The following is a 12,025-nucleotide window of genomic DNA, read 5'->3' as shown; positions in this document are numbered from 1 at the left end:
TGTATGAACATTTAATGTGGTTTTAGAGTCAAGTTTTGGCTCCTATTTCAAGCGTAGTGGTATCTCTTAGATACCCTAAATTATAATTTTGATAATAATTATTACTTTTGAAGGTTTTTACTCCCATGCTGGCCACTTGATAAAATCGATATTCAAATTAACGATCTTATCCTTATTTATACAAATACCTACATATCTAGATGCATATATAGGCATTTATACCCACATACATATGGAGAAATATACATATATATATATATATATACAAAATAAGAAATGGAGAAACACATCTTAATCAATGATCAACTCACAAGATATACAACCCCTATCTCAATTTGTATATATATATATATATATATATATATATATATATATATATATTATAATATATATATACTCTTTACTCTTTTACTCTCTTTACTTGTTTCAGTCATTTGACTGCGGCCATGCTGAAGCACCACCTTTAGTCGAGCAAATCGACCCCGGGACTTATTCTTTGTAAGCCCAGTACTTATTCTATCTGTCTCTTTTTGCCGAATCACTAAGTGACGGGGACATAAACACACCAGCATCGGTTTTCAGGCAATGCTAGGGGGACAAACACAGACATATAAACACACACATACATACATATATATATACATATATACGACGGACTTCTTTCAGTTTCCGTCTACCAAATCTACTCACAAGGCATTGGTCAGCCCGGGGCCATAGCAGAAGACACTTGCCCAAGATGTCACGCAGTGGGACTGAACCCGGAACCATGTGGTTGGTTAGCAAGCTACTTACCACACAGCCACTCCTGCGCCTATATATAATATATATATATTACTAATACATTTGTTTTTTTGTACTCCACCTGCCTTCGTCTTTTGTTTATTTTCGTAAACTTTCCCTTTATATATGTATATATATATATATATGTGTGTGTGTGTGTGTGTGTGTGTGTGTGTGTGTGTGTGTCTGTGTGTCTGTGTCTGTCTGTCTGTATGTATGTATGTATGTATACACACACACATATGATCTTTTCTTTCATGATACGTTAACTCTTTGCTATTAACTGACTTCCATCTGCTACAAATGGAGAACAACGGGTAAGTGTATGTGTGGGGGGGGGGAGGGGAGAAGGATAGTGAAAATATATTAAAATAGAAAAGAAGAGGAAGAAAGTTGGGAGAGTGAGTTGAATGATATTTGGAAAAGGATGAGCGAGTATGGGGCACAAGTCCACCGAGGAGTATAGGGAAGAAGTGAGATTACTTGAACCGACCGCAGTATATGACTGGTATCATTTATAGAATCTACGACAGAGAGAGAGAGAGAGAGAGAGAGAGAGAGAGAGAGAGAAAGAGTGGAGTTGATCTATGAGGTCGGTCAGACTGCCAGGAAATAGCAGCCAAATCTCCCTCGAATAACATACCGCATCGCATTATATTTCAATAAAGATATGTGGGGTATCTTGGGGTACTATGGTACTCTGCTGGGTGTATATTGGAATAGGACGTGATGGTCATGGCTGGATATGGCTTTGGTGATTGGAGTTGTTGTTGTGATTGTACTGGTGTTGGTGATGGTAGCGGTGAAGATGAGGATGGTGTTGGTAGTGGTAGAAGTGGTGATGATGGTGATCGTTGTGATGGTGGTGGTGGTGGTGGTGGTGGGTGCTGGCTTTTGTCGCCGTCAGTAGTAGTAGTAGTAGTAGTAGTGGTGGTGGTGGTAGTAGTAGTAGTAGTAGTAGTGGTATTAGTAGTAGTAGTAGTAGTAGTGGTGGTGGTGGTGTTGTAGTGTATAGTAGTAGTAGGGAGTGGTGGTGTGGTGGGTAGTAGTAGTAGTAGTAGTAGTAGAGTAGTAGGGGTGGTGGTGGTGGTGGTAGTAGTAGTAGTAGTAAAGTAGTAGAGTAGTAAGTTAGCAGCGGCCGCCGGCGAGGCAGCGGCCGACAAGGACGCAGCGGCGACGACGGCAGCGGCGACGACGGCAGCGGCGACGACGGCAGCGGCGACGACGGCAGCGGCGACGACGGCAGCGGCGACGACGGCAGCGGCGACGACGGCAGCGGCGACGACGGCAGCGGCGGCGGTAGTGGTGGTGGTGGTGGTGGTGGTGTTAAGACTGGGCGGACTTGGTTAGAATGTCTTTGGTGTTAGATTTGCTGACCAAGGCGGCGAGCTGGCAGAATCGTTAGCACGCCGGGCGAAATGCGTAGCCGTATTTCGTCTGCCGTTACGTTCTGAGTTCAAATTTCGCCGAGATCGACTTTGCCTTTCATCCTTTCGGGGTCGATTAAATAAGTACCAGTTACGCACTGGGGTCGATATAATCGACTTAATCCGTTTGTCTGTCCTTCTTTGTCCCCTCTATGTTTAGCCCCTCGTGGGTAATAAAGAAATAGATTTGCTGACCAAGTGACCATGACTGTTGAACAACAACAGTAACAACAACAACAACGACAACAACAGCAATAACAACAACGCGTTCATATATCACGGTCTTAAGGTACCGAGCTGGGCAGAATCGTTAGCAATGCCGGACAAAATGCTTAGCAGCATTTCTTCCGACTTTACGTTCTGAGTTCAAAATTCTGCCGAGGTTGACTTTACCTTCCGTTCTTTTTTTTGTGGGGGGGGGGTCAATAAAGTAAGTACCAGTTGAGTGCGTGGGTCGATGTAATCGAAGTATCCCCCCCTTCCCCGAACATGCCGGCCTTGTGCCAAAAATTCGAAACCGTTATATCGCAGCCTTGCTTTGATGAGATTGAAAACACTTACAGACGGGGCCGTACACACACACACACACACACACACATGTATATATGTACACACATGTAAGGATATACACACATGTATGCATAACACATGCAAATATGTCTATGCATACACATACATATATACATATATACTTATATACGTATACACACACACACACACATACATACATGTATACACATATAGATACTCACACATAAGTACAAACCTCTATACATTACATACGGTTCTATGTAAGTATATGTGTGTGTGTGCGTGTGTGCGTGTGTGTGTGTGTGTGTGTGCGTGTGTGTGTGTGTGTAATGCAAGAAGGAAAATATATTTTCAATGTTTTAAAGGATAGAATATTACAATAGTCTACCGGTTTCACGTTTCGCTATCGTTGCTATTAGTTAAACTGTCGTAAGTCCAAATTTGGCCAAATATTATTATTTTTTTTTCCAATATTTATTTTTGCTTGCAATAGCCAGTTTTTTTGTCAAACTATCGTATCTCCAGCTGCTTCAGATGCCAAGATATCGGAAATTGTCAAAGTGTAGTGCAACGGTTTTGCTATGGAATGGTGAAACTGCTTTTTCATTTTCTGGAAAAGAGCAACGTTTTGGACTTACGACATTTTCCCACAATAGCAATGATATTATTACACACACACACACACACACACACACATATATATATATATATATATATATATATATATATATATATATATATATAAATATACGTACATTCAGATACCTACATCTACACACATACTGCCACACACGCACAAAAACACTCACACACATTTTTATATAGGCGCAGGAGTGGTTGTCTGGTAAGAAGCTTGCTTGCCAACCACATGGTTCCGGGTTCAGTCCCACTGCGTGGCACCTTGGGCGAGTGTCTTCTACTGTAGCCTCAGACCGACCAAAGCCTTGCGAGTGAATTTGGTAGACGGAAACTGAAAGAAGCCCGTTGTAAATATATATATGCGTGTATATACATGTGTATTTGTATATCTGTTTGTTCCTCCACCATCGCTTGGCAACTGATGTTGGTGTGTTTATGTCCCAGTAACTTAGTTGTTCGGCAAAAGAGACCGATAGAATAAGTACTAGGATTACAAAGAATAAGTCCTGGGGTTAATTTGTTCGCCTAAAAGCTCCAGCATGGCCACAGTCAAATAACTGAAACAAGGGAAAGAATAAAAGAATATCTTTTATCCTTTATTTCTTTCAGTCATTAGACTGCGGCATACTGGAGCATACGGAGCATACTGAGTGAATGGACCGAAGGACTTATTACTTTGTAGAGCTTGATACTTAATCTATCGGTCGCTTTTACTGGACCGCTAAGCTACGAGGACGTAATCACACCAACACCGGTTGTCAAGCGGTCGTGAGGAACAAACACAAAGACACATACGCATTGTTATATATATATATATATATATATATATATATAATATATATATATATATATATATTATATATATATATATACATGTTTACATACATATATACATATATACGACGGGCTTCTTTCAGTTTCCATCTACCAAATCCACTCACAGGGCTTTGGTCGACCCGAGGCTACAGTAGAAGACACGTGTACAAGATGCCACGCAGTGGGACTGAACCCGGAACCATGTGGCTGGTAAGCAAGCTTCTTCACCACACAGCCACGCCTGCGCCTATATATATATATATATATATATATATATTCTCACATTCATACATACGCATACAGATTTACATACACACACACACACACACACACACACAAATATATATATATATATATGTATATATATATATATATATATATCTATATATATATATATACTCATACACACATACATGCATAAACACGTAATGCACGACTTGAATTCCAAATTCTCTGTAGGAGGGTATCACTACATGGACACTTGACCTGCCAGAAATAGCAGCCAAAAATATCCTTCAAACTGCTCCCACGTACCCTCACTCCCTACTCGGCTCCTATCCCACCGTCTTAGTAAAGGGACCTTTAGATAATGTGGTGCCGGGTCCGTTGCGCGTGGAGGGTAAACGACCGGATGGTCACTGCTGGAACGCTTTTCATTTCGGTTCTGCTCTCCTAGGGACTAACGGTTCGACACCAGCGCCACCGACATCGTCATCGTCTCCACCACCAACAACACCACCATCATCACTACCACCACCGACACCACCAACACCACCACCAACAACAACAACAGCGGACAATAACAACAACAACAACAACAGCAACAATCTTTTATAGGTAGAAGGCCTATGATTTGGGGGGGGAGGATCTTGTCAGTCACATGGACCTCAGTACATGACTGGTATTTATTTCATCGCTCTCCGAAAGGATGAAAGGCAAAGTCTACCTTGGCTAAACTTGAACAAAGAACGTAAATCCGGAAGAAATGCTGCCAGGCATTTGGTCCGGCGCGATAACTATTCTGTCAATTCCACCACCTCTGACAATACCAACAAGACCCAAATCGCCATCTTGCCGTGCCCTTCAAACGTGTGATTTGAGGGTGTTCTTTGGCTGCTATTTCTAGCTGGTTAAATTCGTTGTTGCTGTCGTTCTTTAACCCGTGGTCTACTTCGATTAAAGGCAATCCAACCGTGACCACGCCAACCTTTTCGTATAACAGGGACAGCATTCTCCAACCTTATTTCTTCTTCTTCTTCTTCTTCTTCTTCTTCTTCTTCTTCTCTTCACCGTCATCATCATCATCATCATCATCTTCTTCTTCTTCTTCTTCATCGTCATCATCATCATCATCATCATCTTCTTCGTCTTCTTCTTCCTCTTCTTCTTCTTCTTCTTCACCATCATCATCATCATCATCATCATCTTCTTCTTCTTCTTCATCGTCATCATCATCATCATCATCATCATCATCATCTTCTTCGTCTTCTTCTTCTTCTTCTTCTTCTTCTTCTTCTTCTTCACCGTCATCATCATCATCATCATCATCATCTTCTTCTTCTTCATCTTCATCATCATCATCATCATCTTCTTCGTCTTCTTCTTCTTCTTCTTCTTCTTCTTCTTCTCCATCAACTTCATCATCATCATCATCATCATCATCATCATCATCATCATCATCATCATCATCATCACCATCATCATCATCATCATCATCTTCTTCATCATCACCATAAAATAACAGGGCGTGATTTGAATGAGATTTAGCTGTTATTTCTAACATTGTCAACTGACATTCTATTGTTATTGCTATTGTTGTTGTCGTTGTTGTTGCTGTTGTTATGGTAGTGATGGTGGTGGTAGTGATGTTCCCGTTGGTGCAAACACACTCATAGATTCTTAACCTAGGTACACGGGCAGAAATGTTATTGTCGGGTGGGTAAAGGAAAGAAGAAAAAAAAGGACAATATGTACTCCCCGGTACTTGGCTAGTACTTTATTTTATCAGCCCCAGAACGATATAAAAATCTAAGTGAACCTCGCGGGATTTGAACCCGGAACGCAAATATCATATTGCTTTGTAAAATATTCGTAGCACACCTGTTGACTTTTCTGCTTTCTAATCGATACTCTCCTCTCTCGCTCTCTCCCTTTCTCTCTCTTTCTCTCTCTCTTTCTCTCTCTCGCTCTTTCTCTCTCTCTCTCTCTCTCTTTCTCTCTCTCTCTCTCTATCTATCTATCTCTATCTCACCCTCTTTCTTACTCTCTCTCCCTCTCCTATTCCCAAACGCACACACGCACTATCTTTATCTCTGCTCCTTCCAAACACACGCGCACACGCATGCAGAATCACACACACATACACATACACTCACACACTCTCTCACACACACACGCACATACACACTCGCACGTATGCACACACACTCACACACGTACATACAGGCACACGCATGCATACATACACATATAGATACACGCATACACGCAAACGCGCACATGCACGCAAACTCGCGCACGCACACACACACACACATACACGCATGCAGATACATACACACACACATACACACACACACATACACATATACATACACACACGCACTCACACACACACATACATACACACGCGCATGCATGCACACACATGAACTTACACACACACACACATACACACACACACATACACATATACATACACACACGCACTCACACACACACATACATACACACGCGCATGCATGCACACACATGAACTTACACACACACACACATGCACACACGCACATACACGCACTGTTTAACTCTGCAAACCCCGAGCCGTCTCCGAAGCTAACGACACTGCCAACTTGCCACCTTAACAACAACAACAACAACAACAATCCTTTCTTATGGCGGCGAGCTGGCAGAACCGTTAGCACGCCGGGCGAAATGCTAAGCGGTTTTTCGTCTGCCGTTACGTTCTGAGTTCAAATTCCGCCGAGGTCGACTTTGCCTTTCATCCTTTCGGGGTCGATTAAATAAGTACCAGTTACGCACTGGGGTCGATATAATCTATTTAATCCGTTTGTCTGTCCTTGTTTGTCCCCTCTGTGTTTAGCCCCTTGTGGGTTGTAAAGGAATAGGTATTTCGCCTGTCTCTTTGTTCTGAGTTCAAATTCCACCGAGGTCAACTTTACCTTTCATCCTTTCGGGGTCGATTAAATAAGTACCAGTTACACACTGGGGTCGATATATACGACTAAATCCGTTTGTGTGTTCTTGTTTGTCCCCTCTGTGTTTAGCCCCTTGTGGGTAGTAAAGAAATAGGTATTTCGCCTGTCTTTACGTTCCGGGTTCAAATTCCGCCGATGTCAACTTTGCCTTTCATCTTTTCGGGGTCGATAAATTAAGTACCTGTTACGTACTGGGGTCGACCTAATCGACTGGCTCCCTCCTCCAAATGTTCGGGCCTTGTGCCAATAGTAGAAATGAGTAATAACCATTTCTAGTAAAGACACAAAGCCTGAAATTTCGTAGGAGGGGACAAGTCGATTACCAGTGTTTCACTGGTACTTAATTTATCGACTCCGAAAGGATGAAAGGCAAAGCTGACCTCGGCGGAATTTGAACTCAGAACGTAACGACGGGCGAAATCCCGCTAAGCATTTCGCCCAGCGCGCTAACAATTCTGCAATGATGATGATAATAATAATAATAATAATAATAATAATAATAATAATAATAATAATAATAATAATAATAATAATTCTTTCTGCTAAAGGTACAAGGCCTGAAATTTCGGGGGGGATAGGTAGTCGATTACATCAACCCCAGTGTTTCACTGGTACTTAATTTATCGACCCCGAAAGGATGAAAGGCAAAGTCGACCTCGGCAGAATTTGAACTCAGAACATAAAGAAAGGCGAAATACTGCTAAGCATTTCACCCGGCGTGCTAACGTTTCTGCCAGCTCACCGCCTTAATAATAATAATAATAATAATAATAATAATAATAATAATAATAATAATAATAATAATTTAAATTTTTGGCACAAGGCCAACAATTTTGGGTAGGGGTTCAATTGATTACATCGATCCCAGAGTCCTACTGATATTTATTTTATCGATCCCGAAAGGGATGAAAGATAAGTCGACCTCGGCGGAATTTGAACTCAGACTGTAAAAACGAACGAAGTACCGCTAAGCATTTCACCCGGCGTGCTAACGTTTCTACCAGCTCACCGCCTTTTATTCTTTTCTACTCTAGGCACAAGGCCCGGAATTTGGGGGAGGGAGCCAGTCGATTAGATCGACTCCAGTACGCAACTGGTACTTAATTTATCGATCCCGAATGGACGAAAGGAAAAGTAGACCTCGGCGGAATTTGAACTCAGAACGTAAAGACGGACGAAGTACCGCTAAGCATTTCACCCGGCGTGCTAACATTCCTGCCAGCTCGCCGCCTTTAAATATCCTTTTCTACTCTAGGCACAAGGCCCGAAATTTTTAGGGAGGGGAGCCAGTCGATTAGATCGACTCCAGTACGCAACTGGTACTTAATTTATCGATCCCGAATGAACGAAAGGAAAAGTAGACCTCGGCGGAATTTGAACTCAGAATGTAAAGGCGGACGAAATGCCGCTAAGCATTTCGCCCTGCCAGCTCGCCGCCTTTAAATATCCTTTTCTACTCTAGGCACAAGACCCGGAAATTTTAGGGCGGGGAGCCAGTCGATTAGATCGAACCCGGTACGCAACTGGTACTTAATTTATCGACCCCCGAAAGAACGAAAGGCAAAGTAGAGCTCGGCGGAATTTGAACTCAGAACGTAAAGACGGACGAAACGCCGCTAAGTATTTTTTGTCTGATGTGCTAACGATTCTGCCAGCTCGCCGACTTTGATAATAGTAAGAAGAATAAAAATATATATAATGACAAGAACAGTAATGAAATAACAACAACAACAATTAAAACAAGTGGGAAAATAAAAAAAATTGTGAGAGCAATGACGACAATAAGAAGAACAACCTTTTCATGCGTTAATGTGAAGTTTAGAAATGACAGAACGAGAAATGCTTTAAGGGGTTTGGGAAGGATTCGGAAAACGGATTTCCTTCCAGTATCTATGGGTGCTTATATTGTTGGTCCCAGCAGAGAGAAAGGTGTAAGGTATCTCTGGAGGGATGTGAACTCGGAACTGTAAGAATGAAATGTGCAACAGAGAGAGGGAGAGAGAGAGAGAGAGAGAGAGAGAGAGAGTGAGAGAGAGAGAGATGGCTGAAGGAAGAAAGAGAAAGAGAAGAGAGATTTTTGAAGTGAGGAAACTGGGGAAAATAAACGAAATTGAAAAGAAAGCAAGGACAAAAAGGAAAGAAGAAAGGAAGGAAGGAAGGAAGAAAGGAAGAAAGAAAGTGAAAATGTTACGTAGATAGATAGATAGACAGACAGACAGACAGACAGACAGACCGGCAGGCAGATAGAGAGACAGATAGATAGATAGATATAGATAGATAGATAGATAGATAGATAGATAGATAGATAGATAGATAGATAGACTGACGGATATATATATATACACACATATATACATGTATATATATATATATATATATATATATATATATATATATATATATATACATACATATATATATATAGAGAGAGAGAGAAATAGATAGATAGATAGATAGATAGATAGATAGATAGATAGATAGATAGATAGATAGATAGATAGATAGATAAATAGATAGATAGATAGATAGACTGACTGATTGATTGATTGACTGATTGATTTAGTGATTGATTGAAGTAGACAAAATTCTAAATAGGGAAGAGAAAGAATGAAAGGTGTAAATTCTGAACGAAATAAGAAATTACTAATAAAGGAAGGAAGGAAGGAAAGAAATAAAGAAAGAAAGAAAGAAAGAAAGAAAAGGAAAAAGAAAAGAATAACTGACTGAAAGAATTGAATACGGAAAGGTGGAATAGTAGGTAAGAGAGAGGGGGTAGAGAGTGAGGAGTGAAGGGAAGAGACACGGATAAAAGAGAGAGAGAGAGAAAGACGAGGAAGAAGAGAGAGAGAGAAATTGAACGAAAAGGGGAAAGAGAAAGAAAGTAGAAAAGAGTAGGTGAAAAAAAAGAGAGAGAGAGATTGAAAAGTGAAAAAAGAGAGAAACGTAGAGAGGGGATAGAAAGAAAGGGAAACAGCATGATGAGAGAAAGTGAGAGATTGCAGAGAGGGAGAGAGAAAGAGGGAGAAAGAGAAAGAGAATATTGGTAAGCAAACATAAAAGTCAGCCGGTGTGACAAGACGAAAGCCATAAAGACAAGAAGCAAAAGCGAAAGTGAAAGTAGAGATGAAAGAATGGCATGATGGGATACCTACTTTGTGATGTTAGTGTAATCTCTTTAAGTTGCGTGAACAATAGTTGGTTTGCTACTGGAACAACGTTTACGAGACTGGATGTCAGGAACACCGTAGCAACGTTAGCAACAGGCGGCAACGATAGCGACAGCAACAGCAGTAGCAGCCTGTAACGGCAGCAACAACAACAGCAGTAGCAGCAGCAGCAGCTGTAGCAGCAGTAGACGGCAGCTGCAGCAGCAACAGCAGCAGCAGCAGCGGCGGTAGTGCTAGTGATGGCTGTCTGTAGTTACGATAGCAGCGATGTGAGCAATAGCAACAACAGCAGCAACATTAGCAACGAGCGAATGCGAAAGAACCTCTTAAATGACTGGACGCCCGGCCTGCTGGAAATAATAGCTAATATCTCCCTTAAATCACTAGACACCGTTTCTCTTTACTCTTTTAATATTTTATTTGTTTCAGTCATTTGACTGTGGCCATGCTGGAGCAACGCCTTTAGTCGAGCAAATCGACCCCAAGACTTATTCTGTGTAAGCCTAGTACTTATTCTATCGGTCATTTTTGCCGAACAGCTAAGTTACGGGAACATAAACACACCAGCATCGGTTCTCAAGCGATGTTGGGGGACAAACGCAGACACACAAACATATACACACACATACATATATATATATATATATATATATACATATATGCGATGGGCTTCTTTCAGTTTCCGTCTACCAAATCCACTCATAAGGCTTTGGTCGGCCCGAGGCTATAGTAGAAGACACTTGCCCAAGGTGCCACGCAGTGAGACTGAACCCGGAACCATGTGGTTGGTAAGCAAGCTACTTACCACACAGCCACTCCTACGCCTGTTTTTTTTGTTTTCTTTTTAAAGGCGAAACACATTAAATAATACAATCCAAGACCCCCACCCCCACATCCACCGGCTTTTAACGCCCAACCAATCAAGAATCGATATGGTCACGGTTGGACCAACCTGGATCATAGGTCAGCTGGATCAATCTTGACCTCTGTCTTACCAACAACAGTCGTAGGGGTGACTGTCTATAGTTACCATGGCAACAGATTGAGCCATAGCAACAACAACAACAACAACAGAAATAACAATATTTGCAACGAACGAGCGAGAGAGAATATCTTACGTGATTGGATGCTCGATCTGCTAGAAGTAGCAGCCAGCATCTCCTTCAAAATAACAGTTCACCGTTTTAAAGAAAATGCAGAGCGCACACATTCTAATCCTAGAAACCCCAGTAGCCTGCCTTTTACGTCGTACCAGCCCTTTCCATGCCCGTCCTATCCAAAGACGGCATGGTCACGGTTGGACCAACTTTAGTAATATATCTGCACGATAAATGTTGACCTGGGTCTAAACGAACTCTTAACTTTTACACAAGGCCAGCAATTTTGAGGGGATGGGCAATTCAACTATATTTATTTCTTTATTGCCCACAAAGGTGGGGAGATAAACATA

The 12,025-nt window shown here is 41.6% G+C and overlaps 1 protein-coding gene across 2 annotated transcripts in view; it reads right to left on the bottom strand.

Moving 5' to 3' along the window:
- The window catches only part of LOC115224370 (ras-like protein family member 10B), a 32,287-nt gene extending 21,551 nt beyond the window's left edge, over window positions 1-10,736 (bottom strand). Inside the window, exon 1 of one of the 2 annotated variants that reach the window (XM_036513448.1) lies at window positions 10,557-10,736. The gene's annotated coding sequence lies outside the window, so the exon portion shown is untranslated. The remainder of the gene's footprint in view (window positions 1-10,556) is intronic. The other variant, XM_036513447.1, reaches the window with a different exon arrangement.
- Between the last annotated feature and the right edge of the window lie 1,289 nt (window positions 10,737-12,025).

This window comes from Octopus sinensis, linkage group LG25 (genome assembly GCF_006345805.1).
Source record: "Octopus sinensis linkage group LG25, ASM634580v1, whole genome shotgun sequence".
Lineage (NCBI taxonomy): Eukaryota > Metazoa > Mollusca > Cephalopoda > Octopoda > Octopodidae > Octopus > Octopus sinensis.
The sequence above is the reverse complement of the archived record's forward strand: the minus strand, read 5'-3'. Positions and strand labels throughout refer to the sequence as shown.